Source organism: Equus przewalskii, chromosome 16, assembly GCF_037783145.1.
Source record: "Equus przewalskii isolate Varuska chromosome 16, EquPr2, whole genome shotgun sequence".
NCBI classification, from domain to species: Eukaryota; Metazoa; Chordata; class Mammalia; order Perissodactyla; family Equidae; genus Equus; species Equus przewalskii.
The window spans coordinates 26,699,428-26,718,414 of NC_091846.1; the positions used below are offsets into that span (position 1 = coordinate 26,699,428).

An 18,987-nucleotide genomic window follows, 5' to 3' on the forward strand; every position below is an offset into this window, starting at 1 on the left:
GTATCTTTGTGATTCCAAAGTCCAGGTTTGGTCCATTGTACCTGAAGCGAGTGGCATTTCATTCTGTAGCTGACATGCAATGTAGCTGGATGGACACATGCATTTATTCATTTTTATATCCATCCATCCATCCGTTCAACAGATATTTGAAAGCCAGCTTTAAGCTGGACTCTTTAGGGAGAAGCAGATATGAATTAATAGAAAATTTGAACTACAGAATAATGTAAGAAACAATAACCAAATAGCTGTGGTTGATTTTTATTTTACCCTGTAGACTGAGTACTATTACTTTAGGATCATACCGCTTATATTTGAGGGATTTTTTTTGAATTTTTAAAAACATAGGCTAACCAGGAAAACAGAATTAAATCATTTTTAATCAACAAATCCATTTTTTAAAAATTGCGTATTGGTGCTAAGTTAGTGATTTTGGTCCTGATGACTAAACAAAGGCAAACTTTATTTTTCTCCTCCTTCAAGGTGGCAGCTTCCCCATTAAGCATCCTGTACCGAGATTGCGTGCACAACATTTATTGTAGCACCTCCCAGATTCCAAGTCAGTGGGGTAACAAAGGATGATATTTTATCGCCTCAGTGAAGTCCGAGGAAGTCTAGTTAGTGAAATTTGCAGCACATGGAGTCAGAGAGTACAAAATATACTAACACCATATTCTAGAAAGTGCAGGACCTCAAGTCAGAAGATCTGGGTTTGAATAAAGGTTTTTTCACTTGTGTGGCATTGTGCAAGATTATAAATCTCTTTGAGCTTGACTTATTTATTTAATAGTGCTTGTGTCACATAGTGTTATGAAAATTAAATGACACAGTAGAGTGAAAAATGCTTTGCAAAGAAAGTTATAGTGTGTACTTGTGTAAAGATCTTTATAGAATCATCACTGTCATCACTATGATAATTGGCAGGCCAGAGTTTCAGGTGTCATGTGAGGATAATAGGGCATTTGACATTGGGCTCAAGCTGTGAAGGAAAGACAAGAAATAGTGCTGTAGAGAGAGGCTGTTTTGACTACAAAAGAAGAGTGCCAGCATTTGCCTTATTTTTGCCTACTCAGTTCCTTGCCTTTTCCAGTGATCGGGGCCACTAGAATCCTGCAGCCTTCTGCTTCCAGTCTCTGGAGTTGCATCTAAGATGTCTCATAGTGGTGTCAGAGGCCCACCACCTTGAATGCCTCCCTGGTTTCTAATCCACTGCTTCCTTCCATCACTCCTACCTGTGTGCTTGTCTGCTCTCCGGGCCTCCCATCATTGGTCCATCTTGATCACTGACTCAAGCTGTCCTGGGAGCATAGTCTCTGAATAGAGTACCCTATAAATTACCCCCAGATTGCCTTCACTCTTGCCATCTGTGTTTCCTGAACTCTTGCAAATCTCAATTACCACACTATCAAAAACGAAAGAAAATTTTAGTGATATGAGAAAGAGTTAGGAAAGTGATGTGTCCAAGTGGTAAAAAGGGTTTTCTGCAGGGCAGAACGGACAGGGAGATAAGGCCTGGATGGAGGATCTTGATGTGAAGGGCATCATGGTGAGAGCCCGTGGGCAGTTTCAAGGGCAAGTGTCAAGTCTCCTTTTGTGTGTGTTGAGAGCGTATCACTTATGTGCCTTTATGAATGCATTTGGTAAGAAAATTATTGGTGGAGGAGAGTGAGTTCTATTTTAACATAAATGCTCACCCACGGTTTTAGCCCTGAAAAGTGGTTTTCTAAATCTCCAGGTTGGAGGACAGGATGCAGCTGACCAAGCATCTCACACTCCTTTCTCCTGAACCCCTCTGTTTGGATATTCTCAGTCCAGGTATTGTGGGTGCCGCTAACTGTGACCATGCTGTCCATTAGTGGGGCCTGCGATGTAGGGGTCCTTTGGGAAAACATTAGTAGAGAAAAGCAGTTGAGAGGAAGTCTACAAATCAGCAAGAAAACAAACAACCCACATCCAGTCAGCGCAGAGAGTGTATGACTCACAGGGACAAACACAGAGGCGGACACCCCCTCGCTGTTTCCCTGTCAGACTTCAAAATGTTGTGAGGTGGGAGTCCTCGCAGCTTCTGAGGGAGAGCCTTGCGGATGAGAAATGAAAGCTGATTTTTAAAACTTGTACAGGTAGAATGCAGACTAGACCGCATGTCCAGGCCTCCCAGTCCTGCCCCCAAACTTTGTCTTCTTTAAATATGATCTGAATTATTTTAGTGGTAATTTCATCTCGTTGAATTTTACTCCTTTAAATAACGTTGCAAAGACCAGACCTGTCAACTCTTTGGTTCCAGTGTTTTTGTTTTCCCTTTTCCTAAAATGTGTTCAGTGCATTTGGGGTTTTTTGAGAAACCTACAGAAGAGGTGAGGAAATGCAGATGAGGTGTATAAAGAGGTTCTGTCATGCCAGCGAGTCATGGGCACATGTGTTTCTTCCATTTATGAGGATGCCTCATCAATGTAACCCTTAGGACGGTGTCCGAAGGGCTTGTGCACAAGAGACCTTGTTGTTCGTAATTAAAATGTCCATTTAAAGATCTAAAAATGTCACATTGCACTTAAATACTTGATTTGCTTTCTGTGAGGTTTGCTTTAATGTTATCGAGTTTTTGGTTTTGTCAGCCACATTTTATACATGATTTAAATCGCATCTAGACAGGATGAGCTAAAGGAGAGGTGGCAGCAGGGCCCCCCCACCTCCCCTTCCCTCCTCCAGAATGTGTGTTCTCACGTTGAGCACGGTGCCTGCAGGGCTCCCTGCACATTCTGGATGACATACAGAGGTGTGTGATGAATGATGCGATCTCCTATAAGGAAACCTGGTTCCTAGTTTCAGTTCTGCTGATAACTTGCTGTGTGACTTTCAGTAAGACTCTTCACCTCATTTGCCCTCAGCTTCCTTGCAAGTTAATAAAAACAACAGTTCTTTCTCTTTATTCCTTGAAAGATTGTTGGTATGATTTCAAATTTGCTTTGAATTGTGAGGAACATCTTTTAAATATTATATATATCCGTATATGTAGATATATGTAGATATATATGTATATATATATGTATATATGTGAGTGTGTGTGCCTGTGTATGTATCACACACATACATTTGCTGTTCACAGTAAGGCAGAAATCAAGCAAACCAGACTTGAATTCTCTTGGTGGACCAAGTGGTTGAGTGCTCCCAATCACTTCTATAGGTCTGCCACATGCCACCTTGTGTGGTCTTTATACATAGTCCTCCAGAAGGATCTTCCCCATCTCAGCAATGGTGTCTCCTCCCATTCAGAAATCATCTTTGGTTTCTCTTTCTCCCTCACTCCCATGTCCATTCTATCCATCACCAATTCTGTCAGCTCTTCTTTCAAAACATGTTTCAAATCCACACACTTCTACTGCTCCCACCCTAGACTGGACCACCATGATCAGCCTCTGTTGATTGCCTCTCTATAATCCATTTTCCACACAGTGACCAGAGTGACCTTTCAGAAGAAATGTAAAACACATTCTGATGAGTGCTGCTTAAAACTAGTCAGTGGTTCCTGGTACTTTGAGAATGAAACTCAAAATTCTAACCATGACCTCCCAGGCTTACCTTGATGTCTTTCTTATTCCTGCCTTGTTCATTAAGCTTTAGCAAAGCTGGATGCCTTTCAGTTCTTCAACACACCACACTCTTTCTTACCTTAAGAGGTTTTTTTTTAATAGAATTATTTTTTAGAGAAGTTTTAGGTTCACAGCAAAATTGAGCAGAAATTACAGAGAATTCTCATGTATCTCCTGCCCCCATTCCCCCCACATGCCTAGCCTCTTCCACGATGGGCATCCTGCACCAGAGTGGTACATTTGTTGCAATTGATGAACCTACACTGACACCTTATTGTCACCCAAAGTCCAAAGTTTACCTTAGAGTTCACTCTTGGTGTTGTCCATTCTATGGCTTTTGACAAATGTATAGTGACGTGTGTCCACCATTATAGTATACAAAATAACTTCACTGCCCTAAAAGTCCTCCATGCTTCTCCTAGTCATCTCTCCCTCTCCCCAACCCTTGGCAACCACTAATCTTTTAATCTCTCCATAGTTTTGCCTTGACAAGAATGTCATGTAGTTGGAATCATACTATAGCTAGAATCATACTTTTCAGATTAGCTTCTTTCACTTAGTAATATGTGTTTCAGTTTTCTCAATGTCTTTTCATGACCTTAAGGATTTTTACCTTAGCTTTTTGATCTGCTTGGCTTTTCCTGTCCACTCTGTTTCACCAGCTTCTTGTATCACATCAGCCTGTTACATGTTCTTCATAGCATTTATTACCCTCTGACATTTTCTTTTTTACTGTCTGTCTCTGCCACTAGATTGTAAGCTCCATGGGAGTGGAGGTATTGTGTGTCTTATTCCTGGCTGTACCCGGAGTACCTAGAGCAGTTCTTGGTGTGTAGTTGGTGCTCAATAAATGTTTGAAGAGTTGAATGCATGAATGACCTGAGTATTAATCCTCTTTAGCTTTACTCTTCTCCTCTACTTGGCTTTCAAGGTGACAAACTCTTTTGTTCACGCTGCTCCAGGTTTTGTTCAGAGGAGGAGGCAGACATTCATGTTAAGTCACTGAGTCTGAGGATTATTTCTTGTTCACCTTTGGCTTCTGAAGCTCTCTTGGTTGTCTGCTGAATTTAATGGGTCTCCAGGCGAACAGCAGTTGGTAGACTTGGTGGGGATCAGTCACATTGTGAGAGAGAACAGAGGCAGTAGAAGATGATTAAGGGAAAATAGCAGAAAAGTATGATTTAACTTTTATTGAGTCACACATTGTACTCAAAGCTGTGTATAACATAAAAAGCGAATTAGGAGGCAAGTCAGATATAAAATAAGTGAGCACACACAAGCACACAAATACTGCAGAAAGGAAGGTATTTCTTCAGATGCCTTCTCTCATTTACCGAACTGTAGTCTTATCAAAATATATAGGCTCGTTCAGGAGAGAAATAATGCAGCCGGTGGTGTTTGTGGCCCAGTCATGCCCTGTAGGGCACAGAGAGGCCTGCAATTTCATGACTGCTTTTAAAAGAAACTTTCTCTAAGGCTAACAGACTTTCTAGGGAGGCCAAACCAAGTGAAGCTGAGTTTAATGTTCTCATTAAAATGTTAAAGAGGCTTTATTCATGAAAGACTGAAGCTGTAATTGCTTTATCCTTGTAAACTATGAAAATATGTGGTGATCTCTTACAGAGGCAGTCACCCAGTCCCCTCTGTCCGGAAGGTCTGCTTAATGGAGGGCTTGACTGCATCTAGGGACTGAGAAGTAGATGGTCTGGCTCCTGTCTTTCAGGGATGTATGCACTATTTGGCTACTTGATCTTGAGTTCTAATTTGGAAATTATATGAGAGATGAATACACATATATTTTACTAAAAAAGGGCTCGCTACCCAATGCACACAAAGAGCCAATTATTACAGTATCAGCCTTTGGGAAGATAAAAGTAGCTTTGTTTGTGTGATCTGCAAGGAGACAGGAGGCATATGCTCTCAGATCTGTCTCCCTGATCCAGGGCTTGGAGCAAAATTTATGGGATGAGGGGCAGGGCTGTCTGAAGTGTGGGGATAGATGATTGGAGGTAAGGAGAAATGAGGTAATTGATGATCGGCACAAGGGTAGTCAAGCTTCATGGCTCTTCCTAGGACGCATGTTCATGAAATGGTAGTGAGGGTGGAGTTTTCAGCCCTTTGACGTCAAAAGAGTCACTTACCTGGCATTTGCACATGTCCAGTTGACGGATTGGTGGTCTCGCCTGGACTGGACAAGGGGTCTCAGTTTCTGAAAAACCACTTTTTTTTTCTTTAAATCATTTTATTTTATTTATTTATTTTTGAGGAAAATCAACCCTGAGCTAACATCTGCTGCCAATCCTCCTCTTTTTGCTGAGGAAGCCTGGCCCTGAGCTAACATCCGTGTCCATCTTCCTCTACTTTATACGTGGGACGCCTGCCACGGCATGGCTTGCCAAACGGTGCCATGTCTGCACCCAGGATCTGAACCGGTAAACCCCGGGCCGCCGAAGCGGAGCGGGCGAACTTAACTGCTGCACCACTGGGCTGGCCCCTGAAAAACCACTCTTAATTACTCTGTTGATAAGATGAGATCCGTTGAACTGGTCCTAGAGGGCCCGTGGTTACATATACACACATGCCCGCAAATGTTATGGAAGGAAGTCGTTTTTATTCTGCCTATAGACAGTGGCATATTGAGATGAGAACAGAAGAAATCCAAAGATGCTGAGGTGCTGGAGGAACTGAACAGGAATCCCTTGGAAAAGCTATCATGTGAATCACAGAGAGAGAGGGCTTTGGGAGGTAACACATTTTTCTCCCCTGCTTCCCTACTCTTTGCCATCCTTAAGGCCCCCATGCAAAGACATCACTATAGAACTTTAGGTATTGAATGCCGATGGCAAATACAGCTTCCTGGAAATACTTAGAGAGCTGTGGTTCTTGTATAGCTAGGGAACTGTATTGCTGGAAACCTCAAATTTGGGGGAGGGGAGGTTAAAACATGCTATCTTTTCTCCAATTCCTTAAGATTAGAGAACCCTGTTTGTTGAATGGTAACAAATCTGGGTCTCATGATATGCAGTATAGTAATGTAAGTAACATCTAGGGATTGTTTTAAAACAGTTATTTTTTTCTTTTTCCATTGATGGGTCATTTGGATGCTTTACACTGGGTCAGATCTAAATTAAAATCTATGTGTCCTAGAGCTGTCAGAGTTTTCCTTTAAGTGCTCGAATCTTTTTTAGATGTGAGTGCAGAGCATTTATTAAAACTGGCTCAAGTCTGAGGGGGCAATGAAGATGCAAGTTAACATTAGGAAGTTCTCTCTATATGATAGATTGGATATGTTTCTAAAGAGTTCTTTTCCGGAGGGGTGACCATCTCAGTCCAGTGATGTTAATGGTGTTCATGATAAAAACAGCTTCTCATAGTTTTGAACATGAAGAAAGTGAATCCCAATTTCTGGAACAGTGTTGATTATATGTAAGGAAATACATTTTTTAGGTTATTGACAGATTCAGAGCGAGATATGAAAGATTACCACCTCTGCTTCTAACTCGATTGATTGATTTGGAGTGACTTGCAGTTCCTGTTTTGGGGAACCTGGTCCCTGAATTCTAAGATGAATCCAGAGAGGTTAGTACTCAGGGTTCTATCCAGCCACAGCTGAACTCGTAATGTCACCTCTTCTCCTTACCCATGATAAGATTATAATCTCTTTCCTGGTCTGTAGAGTGAATCCATTTGGGACCTTTCTTGGCTTGCCTAGAAAATCTTGGTGGACTGTGGTCAGGTCCTTACTTCCTACTATGACTCAGAAACCAATGAAGAAGTGTAATGGTGCAATGAGACCATCAGTAATAATAGAGTATGTACAAAGTACAGTAGTCCCCCCTTATCCACGGTTTCGCTTTCTTTGGTTTCAGTTACCCATGGTCAACTGAAGTCTGAAAATATTAAATGAAAAATTCCAGAAATAAACAATTCATAAGTCTTAAATTGCATGTCATTCTGAGTAGTGTGCATCCTGCTCCATCCTGCTTGGGACGTGAATCATCCCTTTGTGTAGCATTTCCACGCTGTATAAGCTACCTGCCCCTTAGTCACTTAGTAGGCATCTAGGTTGTCAGATCAACTGTTGCTGTATGGCAGTGCGTGTGTTCAAGTAGCCCTTATTTTACTTAATAATGGCTAAAAGCCAACTTTATCATTAGTTATTGTTGTTACTCTCTTACTGTGCCTAATTTATAAATTAAACTTTATCACAGGTATGTATGTATATGAAAAAGCATTGTGTATATAGGGTTTGGTGCTATTTGAGCTTTTAGGCATCCACTAAGCGTCTTGGAATGTATCCCCAGCGGGTAAGGGGAGACTACTGTATCATGGGAACAAACGGAGGGGTTGACTAATTTATCCTAGGCTACTGTATGTTTTTGAGAACTTTTATCTACCTTTTTGAGTTTTTCTGTTTCTTATTTGCTATTAGAATGTTGATTGTCACATCTGACTGCTCAGTGTCCCAGCCCAAAGCAGCCTTCTTCCCTTTCTAGTTCTTGGAGGTCAGTTACGTCCAAGACCCTGTGTTAACCTTACGATTAGATGGTAATACCAAAAACCTAGCAGAAATTTTCAAAGTGCATTAATATGTGATAGTATTTTCCTCTAGCTACTTAGTTCTGTTGTGTCTTAGACTTATAGTGAATGGTCAGTTGATTGATTAATTAACTCACTCATTCGTCAAATATTTTGGGAGCATATAATATGTGCCAGGGGCATATACTCCATCTAGGGACTGGGATAAAAGGGTGAGCAAAACAGATTTGTCTACAAAGTTTTGCTGATAGTTCACAGGAACTGAAAATAAAAGAGTGAAATACCTAAAAAAAAAAAACCAAATTGCTTTTCTGCAATTCAAAGAATATGTGTGAAATTGCCATATCCCAGCCTACTCTGGAGAGTTCTCCATAAGTGCATTTCATGTCAGGAAGTGGTACCAGACATTTTCTATATTACAATAGTCTCCATATATTTATTAAGCTGTAACTTGTAAGGCTTCCTGATGGGGCATTAAATGAGCCTTTTTGTGTACTGCATTGTGTCTTTGTCACGAAGCACTCTGTTAACTCCAACCTGTGTCATTCATCTGCCCTGGGCTGGTAATAAGGCACATTTCAGTCATTCCAGGAGGGCCTTGTGGGTCTGCACAAAGAGGGATAAAACTAAGAAAGAGTTGGGTTCATGGTGGGGTGGAGGGAATGCACTTAGGCAAAACCAGGGATAGAATGGAACCCTTCTGCCTAGTGTGTTTTACATGTTTGTACCCTTTCAGCACAGCAGCTGAATAGCCCAGGATTGTTCTACATTTTTAAAAATCCTAAGAAAATGCTAGCTGACTACCTTTCTTAAAGTATTGTTTTTCTTCTCAACTGTTGACCTGGCTGGCAGCAGGTTAGGAGAATCTGAGAACTCCAAATATGACAATGAAACAGTAGAGGAATACAGAAATTTTCCTATCATTTCTAAGCTCTGTGCTTAGGAGGACTGGCCATATGCTGATAACAGAGATTTGACTCTATGGAAGGAAAGAGAGCATGGAAAAGGGGCATAGGAGTGTGGGGATGTTAGAGAAGAAAAGGGGAAAAGATCAAGGCAAAAAGGGTGAAAGATGTTCAGTGGTCATTGCTTCTCTCCCTTATCTCCTCCTTCTCGCAAAAGGAGCATGTGAAAAAGCAGGCAGATTGAGAGGGAAAAAAAAGAGAGTTGAATTAGAGATGGGAGGGCACTCGAAGGTAGCGAGGGAGAAGGAGAATGAGTCAGAGAAATCACAAGAGTAAGTGAGGGGCAAGGAGATGGGGTAGGAACTATTTAAATGCAGGGAGAAGAGAGAGACACCAGACGGGAGTGCCCACTGTGGTCACACTGAGAACCTTCTATTGCTCCCAGTGGTGCACCTGCCAAATAACCAGTGTCCCTTACCGAAGATGTTTTCCTGACTTTTGTATTAACTTTAATGTGATTCTCTTTATGGCCCCTGTGTTGCCAGTTGCAGCTGCATTGACACTCCGTGTGATCAAATAGCAGGTGTGGAGGCGCAGTTCTGTTATCCCTGCCACCTTGCTCCAGAAGCCGACTTCTGAGTTGATGCTTCTCGTGTTTGATGTTTGCCCTTTCTCCTTGTCTACAGGTAGGGGGGTTGAAGCCGAAAAATTGTTCCTAAGGGCTGCCACACTTATAGTTCATGCATACAGATATTCAAAACAGTGGAACAAATGATAACATCACAATCAAGTGTTTTTCCTAAGTGAGATAGTTGACTCTTTCATTGCTGGTCTGGGTACTTGCCCTAACCCAACAGCACACGTACTGTGCCTCCAGGTGGGCTGCTCCTTGAAAAATCTTCCCTCTTTTTTTTCAAAGCTCAACTCAGGAAGCCTTTCCAATACTCTGGGTCTGGATCAGATGCTTTCTAAGTGTGCAGCAGTGCCCTCCTCTGCAGCCTGGCTTCCCGTGCTAACCTTCCCCTATTAGAGGTACCATTCCATGCTGCAATTTTTGTCCTTCCCTAGACTTTGGGCTCTTTGCACAATGTTGGTTATTACTGAGCACCTAAATAGGTGTTCACTAGCTGGTTATGTAATGAATGAACGGCCTATCATGCCCGTCTTGTGTACAGAAAATGCAGTTCTTCTAGAATTGGCTGTGCTTTTGGATATCAAATTTGTGTGTGTGCTTTATGATGAGCCTACATGTTCTGGAAAAGAAAAGTTGATTTAGCCAATGGTAAGGGGTTTTTGGGAGTTTAGTAGGATATTTTTTCCCCTCGACTCATGCAACTAAAGAAAAGAGGTTATGATTCCATTAACTCCTGGGTACCAGAGGACAGTCTTGAAGTTTCAGCCAACCTATTTCTTGTGATCCTAGTAATTGCAGGCCAGATTCATAAGGCACTTCAAAGCCATGGGTCTCAGACTTTAATGTGCATAGGAATCACCTGACGATCTTGTTAAAATGCTGATTCTGTTTCATTAGGTCTTAAGTGGGTTCTCAGATTCAGCATTTCAGGCTCCCTGGTGATGCTCATGTTGCTGGTCCATGGACCAGACTTGAGTAACAAGGCTTTAAAATACTTTCTCAAAAATAAAGTTGGGATTTAGACTATGAAGATATCTACTGGATGCATTTCATAGTTTGCAGAACAATAGCTTTTCCGAGAGGAAACTTGTAATTGTCTAACTCTTATTTCAACCTGGAAATTTGCAAGAAGTCTTTCCCACACTTAAAAATAGTACATCCAATACTGGTCATCCCCCTGAACTGCTTTTGATTGATACTTTAGGTTGTACTGCCCTTAATTAACACACAGTTTTATTTATTTAGACTTTCTCAGATTTGGGAGGCCCTGGCCCTGGTGTAGTTACTTTAGCAATAAGGACTATTTTTAAAGCAGAAATATTCTTTGAAAGATTGGCAGTTGAAGTGCTGTGTTTACGGTGAGACCTTCACATTTATTGATTGTTACCAGGTTAGCACCATGCAGAGACCTTCTGCATGGGCAGTCATTTGGAATGGCTGGAAATAGGAAAGCTCAGTGTTCAGCTCGAACTTTGCAAGCAAAAACTTGCATCTGCTTACGTATGTTCAAACAGCTCTCTGAATTTGATGTTTAAAGTTTTTTTTTTTAACAAGATGGCCTTTATTTTACAGGTCCTTTGCAGCCAGCATGATAACGTATTTATAACACGTGGAGGAGAGAGAGCTCACCATGCTCAGGTAAAGGGATGGTATGTACAGCAAGTGACAAGCAGGACTAATGGCAGGTTGTTTGTCACTGTATGAGAAGTGATTCAGCTTAATTATACCGTTGACATCATTCTCTCATATGTGTTTTAGTCACTTGTGCCTGGGGTGCAGAGGGCCTGTGGTAGGTGAACTCAGTGAGCTAACGTGCATTTGGGGAGCGTCTGTGAAGTACCTACAACAGGGCCTCCGTAAACAACCAGTAAGGAAACAGCACGGTCACTTGAAATCTCTTTCCGTCTTCTACAGAATTAACATAGAATTATTACTATTGTTCATCTTTATTACCTTATCAGAAGGCTTTTATCTTTTCAACATTTGTGTAAATATGTGACTACTGAAGAATCTTCTAATTAAAGCCTTATCTCTGTCCCCTAATCTGAAGTTGCCGTTCTAAATGTTCTTTGCATTTTCTTCTTAAATAAATGCATGTCCCACAACTTTGATTTGCCAAAATAGGTCACCAAGATTAATTTTCTATTAACCTTTATTGCTTCTATTTTTTTCTAGTCATCTTTTTAGAGGATTAAATGGTCCCCATTGGGTCAGCCCTTATATAGGGTATAAACCATCTTTTTCTGTGGTGGCCTTTGTGGAACGACGTAGATAGTGGTGATCTGTGGTCCAGGGACTGAAGCTGGCCCCATTAACTGAGTTGAGGCATCTGTAATTATACTCACATGAGGAGTTCTGTTCACCATGGCAATTTTGTTGTTGGCTTCACTTCTTTTGTGACCCAATCTGTGTTACTTTCTCTGGCAGCTGTAAAAATGTAGCACAGACTGGTGGCTTAAACAACAGGCACTAGCATCTCACAGTTCTGGAGGCTACAAGTCTGAAAGCAAGGTGTCCGCAGGGCTAGTTCCTGCTGAAAGTTGTGGGAGAGAATCAGTTCCATGCCTTTCTCCTGGCATCTGATGGCCTTAGACGTTCCTCGACCAATAGATGGCCATCTTCTCCCTGTGTCTTCACATCCTCCTCCTTCTATTTGTGTTTATCTCTGTGTTTAAATTTCCCCTTTTTTTTAAGGACACTTGTCATATTGGATTAGGGAGCACTTCAATGACCTCGTCCTAACTTGACCATCTGCAAAGATTCTGCTTCTAAATATTAAGGTCACATTTACATGTATGAGAGGTTAGGACTTCAACGTCTTTTGGGAGTACACATTTCAAACCCTAACACTGCCTGGGGGAAGCGGACTTAATTCCTCTTGGCATCCCCTAAAGAATGTAGCACGGTGCCTATTGCTTAATATCGGTCGAATGAGTGAATGGCAAAGACCATAATGGCCATGGTCAAATTTAATTTGAAAAAGCAAAATACAGTGACCAGAGGTGGGCAGGTATTATGGTAAGCCTTGTCCTCAGTGAACTTAATGTCAGGATAGTCTAAGTTAAACAACCTTATAAATGTTATAACATTTTTCCTTTAAAAGTAATAGCATGTAGGATTTTTATAGAATATAGCCGTCTATGTGAGTAAGTCATGTTTTCTCTGTTGGCATCGTAGGCTGAAATGCCAATTTACATGCTGCCTCTATCAGTACATCAAGATATCCTTCCAGCTAATTCAATACCATTTAAATCATACTTAGCTGGGCTATTCTTTCTTTCCAGCTGCATCGCTTTGCGCTTATTAAATTTAACGTTCTGTTCCCTAGCTCTAATTTATAAATGCTATCCTGAAACAGAGCTGCTCTAGTTGTCTCTTCTCTCTTTTCTGTGCTTCCTTAGCTCAAAATTATTAGAAGTTATCTTTTGAGGGTTTAGATTTGAGTGTTGATAAAATATGAGTATACTGGTCTCAAGGTAACACTTACATGATGCATTCTTTGGAGATATTTATTTAGAAAACCCTTATTTCCCATAAGGGTAGAGAATTCTGGCCACATCTACTGTTACTTTGAGAAAGATTATCTTTTTATACCAAAAGGACGTCTCCTGCTGAGAGAGGTCAAAGGCCAGTGGCAGATTTCCTCCTGGGAGTGAAGGAGGCGCCTTTAGGAGCCTTAGGAGCTCATTTCAGTCCCTGAGTTAGTGCTGCATGTAGGTAGGCCAAGGTCTAGATATTGACTTTGTGGCTCAGGCCCCCGCCTCCCCAAGGCTGCATGGCAGGTGGGCTGGAATAGTTTACTTACAGGCTTCTCAACCCTACAGAAGATTTCCTGTTCCTGGCGGCTGGGCTGCAGGCTGTCCCATAGCCAAAGATAGCATTGGCCTAGACAGCGTTGGATTTATAAGATGATGACAGGCAGTAGAAAATGAAAATGAAAATAAAAATTCATTTTAGCGTTTTTCACACTGACGTTAGTCCTAAGAAAATTGGTAAATCAAAGGACAAATATTTATGAAGTGTGTGATGCCTGCAGGCACAGTTCTACCAGATGCCATGTCCGGATGTATAACTTCATCCCTGTGCCTCCACTGCTTGCTTTTCTTTTCCATTTTCTTCAAGAGCTCACCACTCTCCATTAGAGGCCTTCTATAACTTACCATGTAAATACCCTTGTGTGGTTTGTGAGAATGTCTACAGGACTTAATTAGAATTAAAACAGTTACTTTGTTTTGGTCACACAATGACCAGATCAGAGTGCTGCTGGACTAGCCCTTTGATGATTAGATGTAGAGTTTGGTGAGCAGCTGCATTCTGGTCAATTAAACTGTCCTTAAATATGTTGCTAAGTGCTCTAAAGTGTGCACTACTATAATTATAATATTCTAATAAATCTTATTTTAATAACTAGGTCATTTTATGAGTACCTAACACTTCTCTACTATTAAAGAGAAACCAGAAACAAAACCTCAAGTGCCTTGAAAACTAAAAACTAACTTATTGTTGCTTAGTCTTTTCCCCATTTCCATTTTGCATTCTCCAATTTCACTAATCTTAGATTTCTAATAATTCAGATGTAAGAGTTTGGTAGAATTGATAATACATTCAGGGGCCAGCCCTGTGGCCGAGTGGTTAAGTTTGTGTGCTCTGCTTTGGTGGCCGGGGGTTCATCGGTTCAGATCCTGGGCACAGACATGGCACCTTTCATTAGGCCACACTGTGGCGGCGTCCCACATAGGAGAACTAGAATGACCTACAACTAGGATATACAACTATGTACTGGGACTTTGGGGAGAAAAAAAAAGAGGAAGATTGGCAACAGATGTTAGCTCAGGGCCAATTTTCCTCAAAAAAAAAATTTCATTGTTAAACTCTGATTTTTAAAAAGGGAAAATGATTTTTATGTCCTTTTAGTTAGTAATTAACATGGTAGGGTTTTTTTTAGACCCTTGAAATTAGAGTGTATTTATGAAATATGGGAAGAATTTTGATTAAAGAAATTATAATTTGAATCAAGATTCTATCAAACTTTCAAGAAAATATTTGCACATGGGTAAGTTAAAATATGAATCTTAGTGTTTGCTCTCTCTAGGTTCTTCTTCTGCCTCTGTCTCCTGATGATTCCTTCTTTGTTTCTTTTTATTTATTTATTTTTTGTGAGGAAGATTGGCCCTGAGCTAACATCTGTTGCCAATCATCCTCTTTTTGCTTGAGGAATATTGACGCTGAGCTAACATCTGTGCCAGTCTATTCCCTTATTTTGTATGTGGGATGCCGCCACAGCATGGCTTGATGAGCCGTGTGTAGGTCTGCGACTGGGACCCGAATCTGCTAACCCCAGACCACCAAAGCAGAGCGAGTGGACTTAACCACTACATAACTGGGCCAGCCCCCCTTCTTTGTTTCTTTTAAACCCACGAGTTTATGTTTAGTACTTTTAAGCTGATAGTATAAAAGTAGGGAAGAAGAGAAGTGGGCTTCTGGCATAGAACTCAGAAGCTTGGTGTTCTCCATCTCTTGCTTACCCTACATTTAGTTATCACTAAGCTGTGTCAAGTTTCTGTAATTCTTTTATATTTTTACTTTCCTTCCCTTTTTCTCTTGTTTATTTACACGACCAGTCAGTTTGTTCGTTCATCCGTTTATTCATATATTGTCCTTTTGTGCCAAAAATTGCTCTGGGGATAACGTCAAGGACATTATAATTTAGGTGAGAGATAATCACATAGAAATTGCTGCTATGATGGAGCTATATACTGACTACAGCTTACACCTAGGAAAAGAGCACCTAAGTTGGCTTGGGGGAGTCAGAAACTGCTTTACGGGGAAGATGGCATTTGAGTGGAGATTGGAAGGAGTAGAACATTGCTGTGTGGACCAGTGTGGTGGAGAGAGAACATTCTCAATGAGACCAGTGGCAGCTTAGCAGGGAGGTCTGAGGGAGCAGAGTGTGTGTGTCTACTCCTTGTTGTTTGCATGTTGCTGGCGCGTGAAGTGGGAATGAGGTTGTGGGGCTAGATGAGGCTCTTTTAGGTAGGCAAGAGTCAAATCTTGAAGGTCCCCTTACATACTGCTGACCCTTCCTTTCTGTCTCATGTCTACAGGTTGTAGTTGCCTTGAGGTCATCCTCCACATTGCCTTAAAGAAGTGCTCATCTCCTGCCAAACTCCTCCCCAGGCTCATGGCTTCTAAAGGGAAGTCAGGCCTTCCCAGCCGGGTGCTTGAAAGTCTCAGCCTTTTCTCTCTTCTGTTTACTCTGTAAATCATTTATTCAAGCTAGCTTTGTCTGCTTGGCTTCTCACGCAGTTTGTTCCTTTCCCCTCCTCGCGTCCCTTTCCAAAATCCTCCCATCCTTCAAGATCTCACTCATATTCCTGTCCTTTGTGAAACTTTGCTCATGCATAATTGCACCCCTTCTGAACTCCAGGAGAACTTTCAATGGACTCTTCCTATCACAGTTTTCACGTACCACTGTGTATCATTTTTGTACCACTCTCAGAAGGACGACCACATGTTGAGGGGAAGGGTTACCTCCCCGTTAGGTATCCTGTTTATGCTGAAAGTGCAGCTCCTTGCATATGGTAGACGATGCTTGATGTTTGTTAACAGCATGGAGGGGATCAGAGTTCCTTTAACTTGTAAGGCCGTTACAGAGGTGGAACTGAGCGATTGATTAATTGTCATATGGATGAGGCAGTGGTTAGTATAATGTCCAGATGAAGCTCTTGCAGGGCAGAATAATTGTCAGTGAAAGTAGAAGGATTACATTAAAAAAAGGTAGAAACATGTATAGAAAAGAGGTCCACTGTGAAAACCAGTTAAGCTTAGACACGGGGAGAAGAAACTTAGAAAGCCATTAAGCCATATGTGACTGGTCATGACAGTGAGTGACAAATGACTTAACAGGTAAAAGCACCTTTATTGCGTTAAGATGCTCTGCATCTTTATATGAGATGGCCTCTGGAAAATGTGATTCAATTTAAGACTCCTCAGTTGCAGATCTGGAGACAATCACAAAATCAAAAATATATTTATGAAGGTCTGTTGCCACTGAGCTCAAAAGACCATAATCCTATTACCTGTGATTTTGAAAAGGGTAAACATGAATAACTGAAAGGAGATATTGATTAAAGAAGTAATATGAACGGGAATAATGGAATTAAAGTAATTGAGGCAATATTGGGCCTAATGGAGCTTGTTCTCTTAATGCCTTTCTTCTGCTCTTTGTATTGAGTTGGCCCTAAAGTCAGTTGGACTGTGCGTACAGAAAGAGAAGGACATAATGGAAGAATTGCTATTGCTGTCTAAAAAATCAATCTGTTATTCTTACAGAAGAACATCAATCAATCTGTGAAATCAATTAACTGGAATTTTTTACCTTCAGCTTATAAGATAATGATACAAATGATGAGAAAAAACTATGACTTGCACATAGTAGGTACTCAGTAAATGTTTCTTGAATTTAAAACCAAAGGATACCATGGATTTAATTTTAAAACAACATCAGTGTGAGTCCTTTTGTCAGTACTAATTCAGTCCTGTTCCTTTTACTTGACTGGCTGTATCTATAGTACTGTAAAGTAGATTACTCAATTTCATTGATTTCTAAAGTGAGCTCTCTCACATTTCTACTGCCAGGCAATCCAAGCCAGCTTCAGTGACCTTGGATCTTTGCATCTTTTAGGGTCTGAACTGTTTTCTGTGACTAGACTTTCTGCCCTATCGAGCACTGGCAGATTACGTTTTTTTTGAAACATCGCTTTGATGACATTACTCCCTATTCAGAAAACTTCAGTGTCTCCTCTTTGTCTATAAAGTGATGGGCTCATTGTACTTTAGAGTTCATTCCCTGCTATACGGTTTGAAGAGCTTCTGCATTCAGAGTTCTCCCACTACCCATCTGCACTTCATTTCCAGTAGCCCCCTACCTGGACCCAGATGTGTGTCTTCCTTGTGTCATCCTGTATTCGAACGTCCACAATTTTCTCCTTGGAATCCTTCCTCGCTTATGTATATCCATCTAATTAGAGTTAGTTGTGCCTAAGGCAGTAGTTATCTTCCTTAAAACTATGCATTATCAAAAACCGTGTTATATAGACAATTATTTCAGTGGGATGAATGGTATTAGGGACTAGAGACTTGCAGGCGCTCCATAACCAAGTTGTTTTTATCTGCAGTTATTTCAGTCATAATGGTATTGTTGACCTTTTTAAGAGTATAACTTCAAAACCTGAACATCACTGAAAAAATATAGCATTTTGCTGGATCTTTTTTCACAAGTTTGTAGTGAACTCGACTGGTATTTAAAAAAATTATTTCAACATCTTAATGATCGACTATGGTGAAAAACAGAGAATAAAGACTCAAAGCAGCTGAACTGTAAGCGGAAGAGCTTTTTTTCTTATGCCAGCAGCCTTATTTTGCATAAAGTACATCTTATTCCCCAATCAATTGATCACTTTATGTCTAATATGCATTATGCAAACTCTGCAGAAGAATTGTCTATTTATTTTTATTTTTTCAAAACTGACTTTAAGCTCTTTTTCCTTCACTGAGTTTACCTCTTACCGTTCCACTCTTTTGCCTGGTGCTTTTTCCCTCTGAATACTCTTTTTCTGGGTTCATTATCAATTCAAGGACCTCTTTAATAGTTAACCTTTTTGAGAATTTTAGAGACTGTTCTGAAATAAGGGCATATTTTTATTTCTCACAATGACCAACACATTGTAAGGGCAGTGAAATATACTAGTTTATAAGAGCATACAATTATAAAATTCAGTTTTGCCTGACTCCACAAATTGCTGTTTTCCCTACTTCCTGTTCCTCCTAAACATTGGGCCTTATCTTAATGGTAAAAATAAATAAATGCCATAAACAAAAATTTGAGTAATCGCCATTTCAATGTCAGTGTGAAAGGATGATTGATAGGTTTCAGGTTAAAGACGAATACATGTTTTAGTTCCTGGTCCTTCCCAAACTCCATTAAAATGATGTTTAAGGGATTTTTTTTAAAAGCACACATCTATAAGAGCAAAGAAATGGGGCAACAGCTATAGCATTTGGGATCTGGGATATAGATGGATAAGTGGTAGCTTACTGAGCATGCCTGAGACAGGATTTTAACCTGGCAGAGGAGAAGGAAGAAGTAGCCTAGTTTGCACTGAGGAACTCTGCAAAAGCTCAGGAATTTTCAGCAACAGGAACCCTTTGGAAATGAGAGTGAAGATAGGATTAAAATTAGGAGCATTGGTTGAAAGTTCAGATTCCCCTCACCCCCTGACTTTATACAAGCAGGTAACTGCCTCTTTTCCACTCCAACAGAGGA

General features: G+C 40.7%; 1 protein-coding gene across 28 annotated transcripts in view; it reads left to right on the plus strand.

The window, feature by feature from the left end:
- The window catches only part of ENOX1 (ecto-NOX disulfide-thiol exchanger 1), a 536,764-nt gene that overhangs the window by 93,764 nt on the left and 424,013 nt on the right, over positions 1 to 18,987 (plus strand). For 16 of the 28 annotated variants that reach the window (XM_070578374.1, XM_070578365.1, XM_070578364.1 and 13 more), the window contains one exon: positions 11,235 to 11,300. The exons of 7 other annotated variants lie outside the window; for them this stretch is intronic. The gene's annotated coding sequence lies outside the window, so the exon portion shown is untranslated. Of the gene's footprint in view, positions 1 to 9,573; positions 9,715 to 11,234; positions 11,312 to 18,987 lie in introns of those variants that run through there. 5 more of the 28 variants (XM_070578360.1, XM_070578349.1, XM_070578370.1 and 2 more) reach the window with 2 other exon arrangements.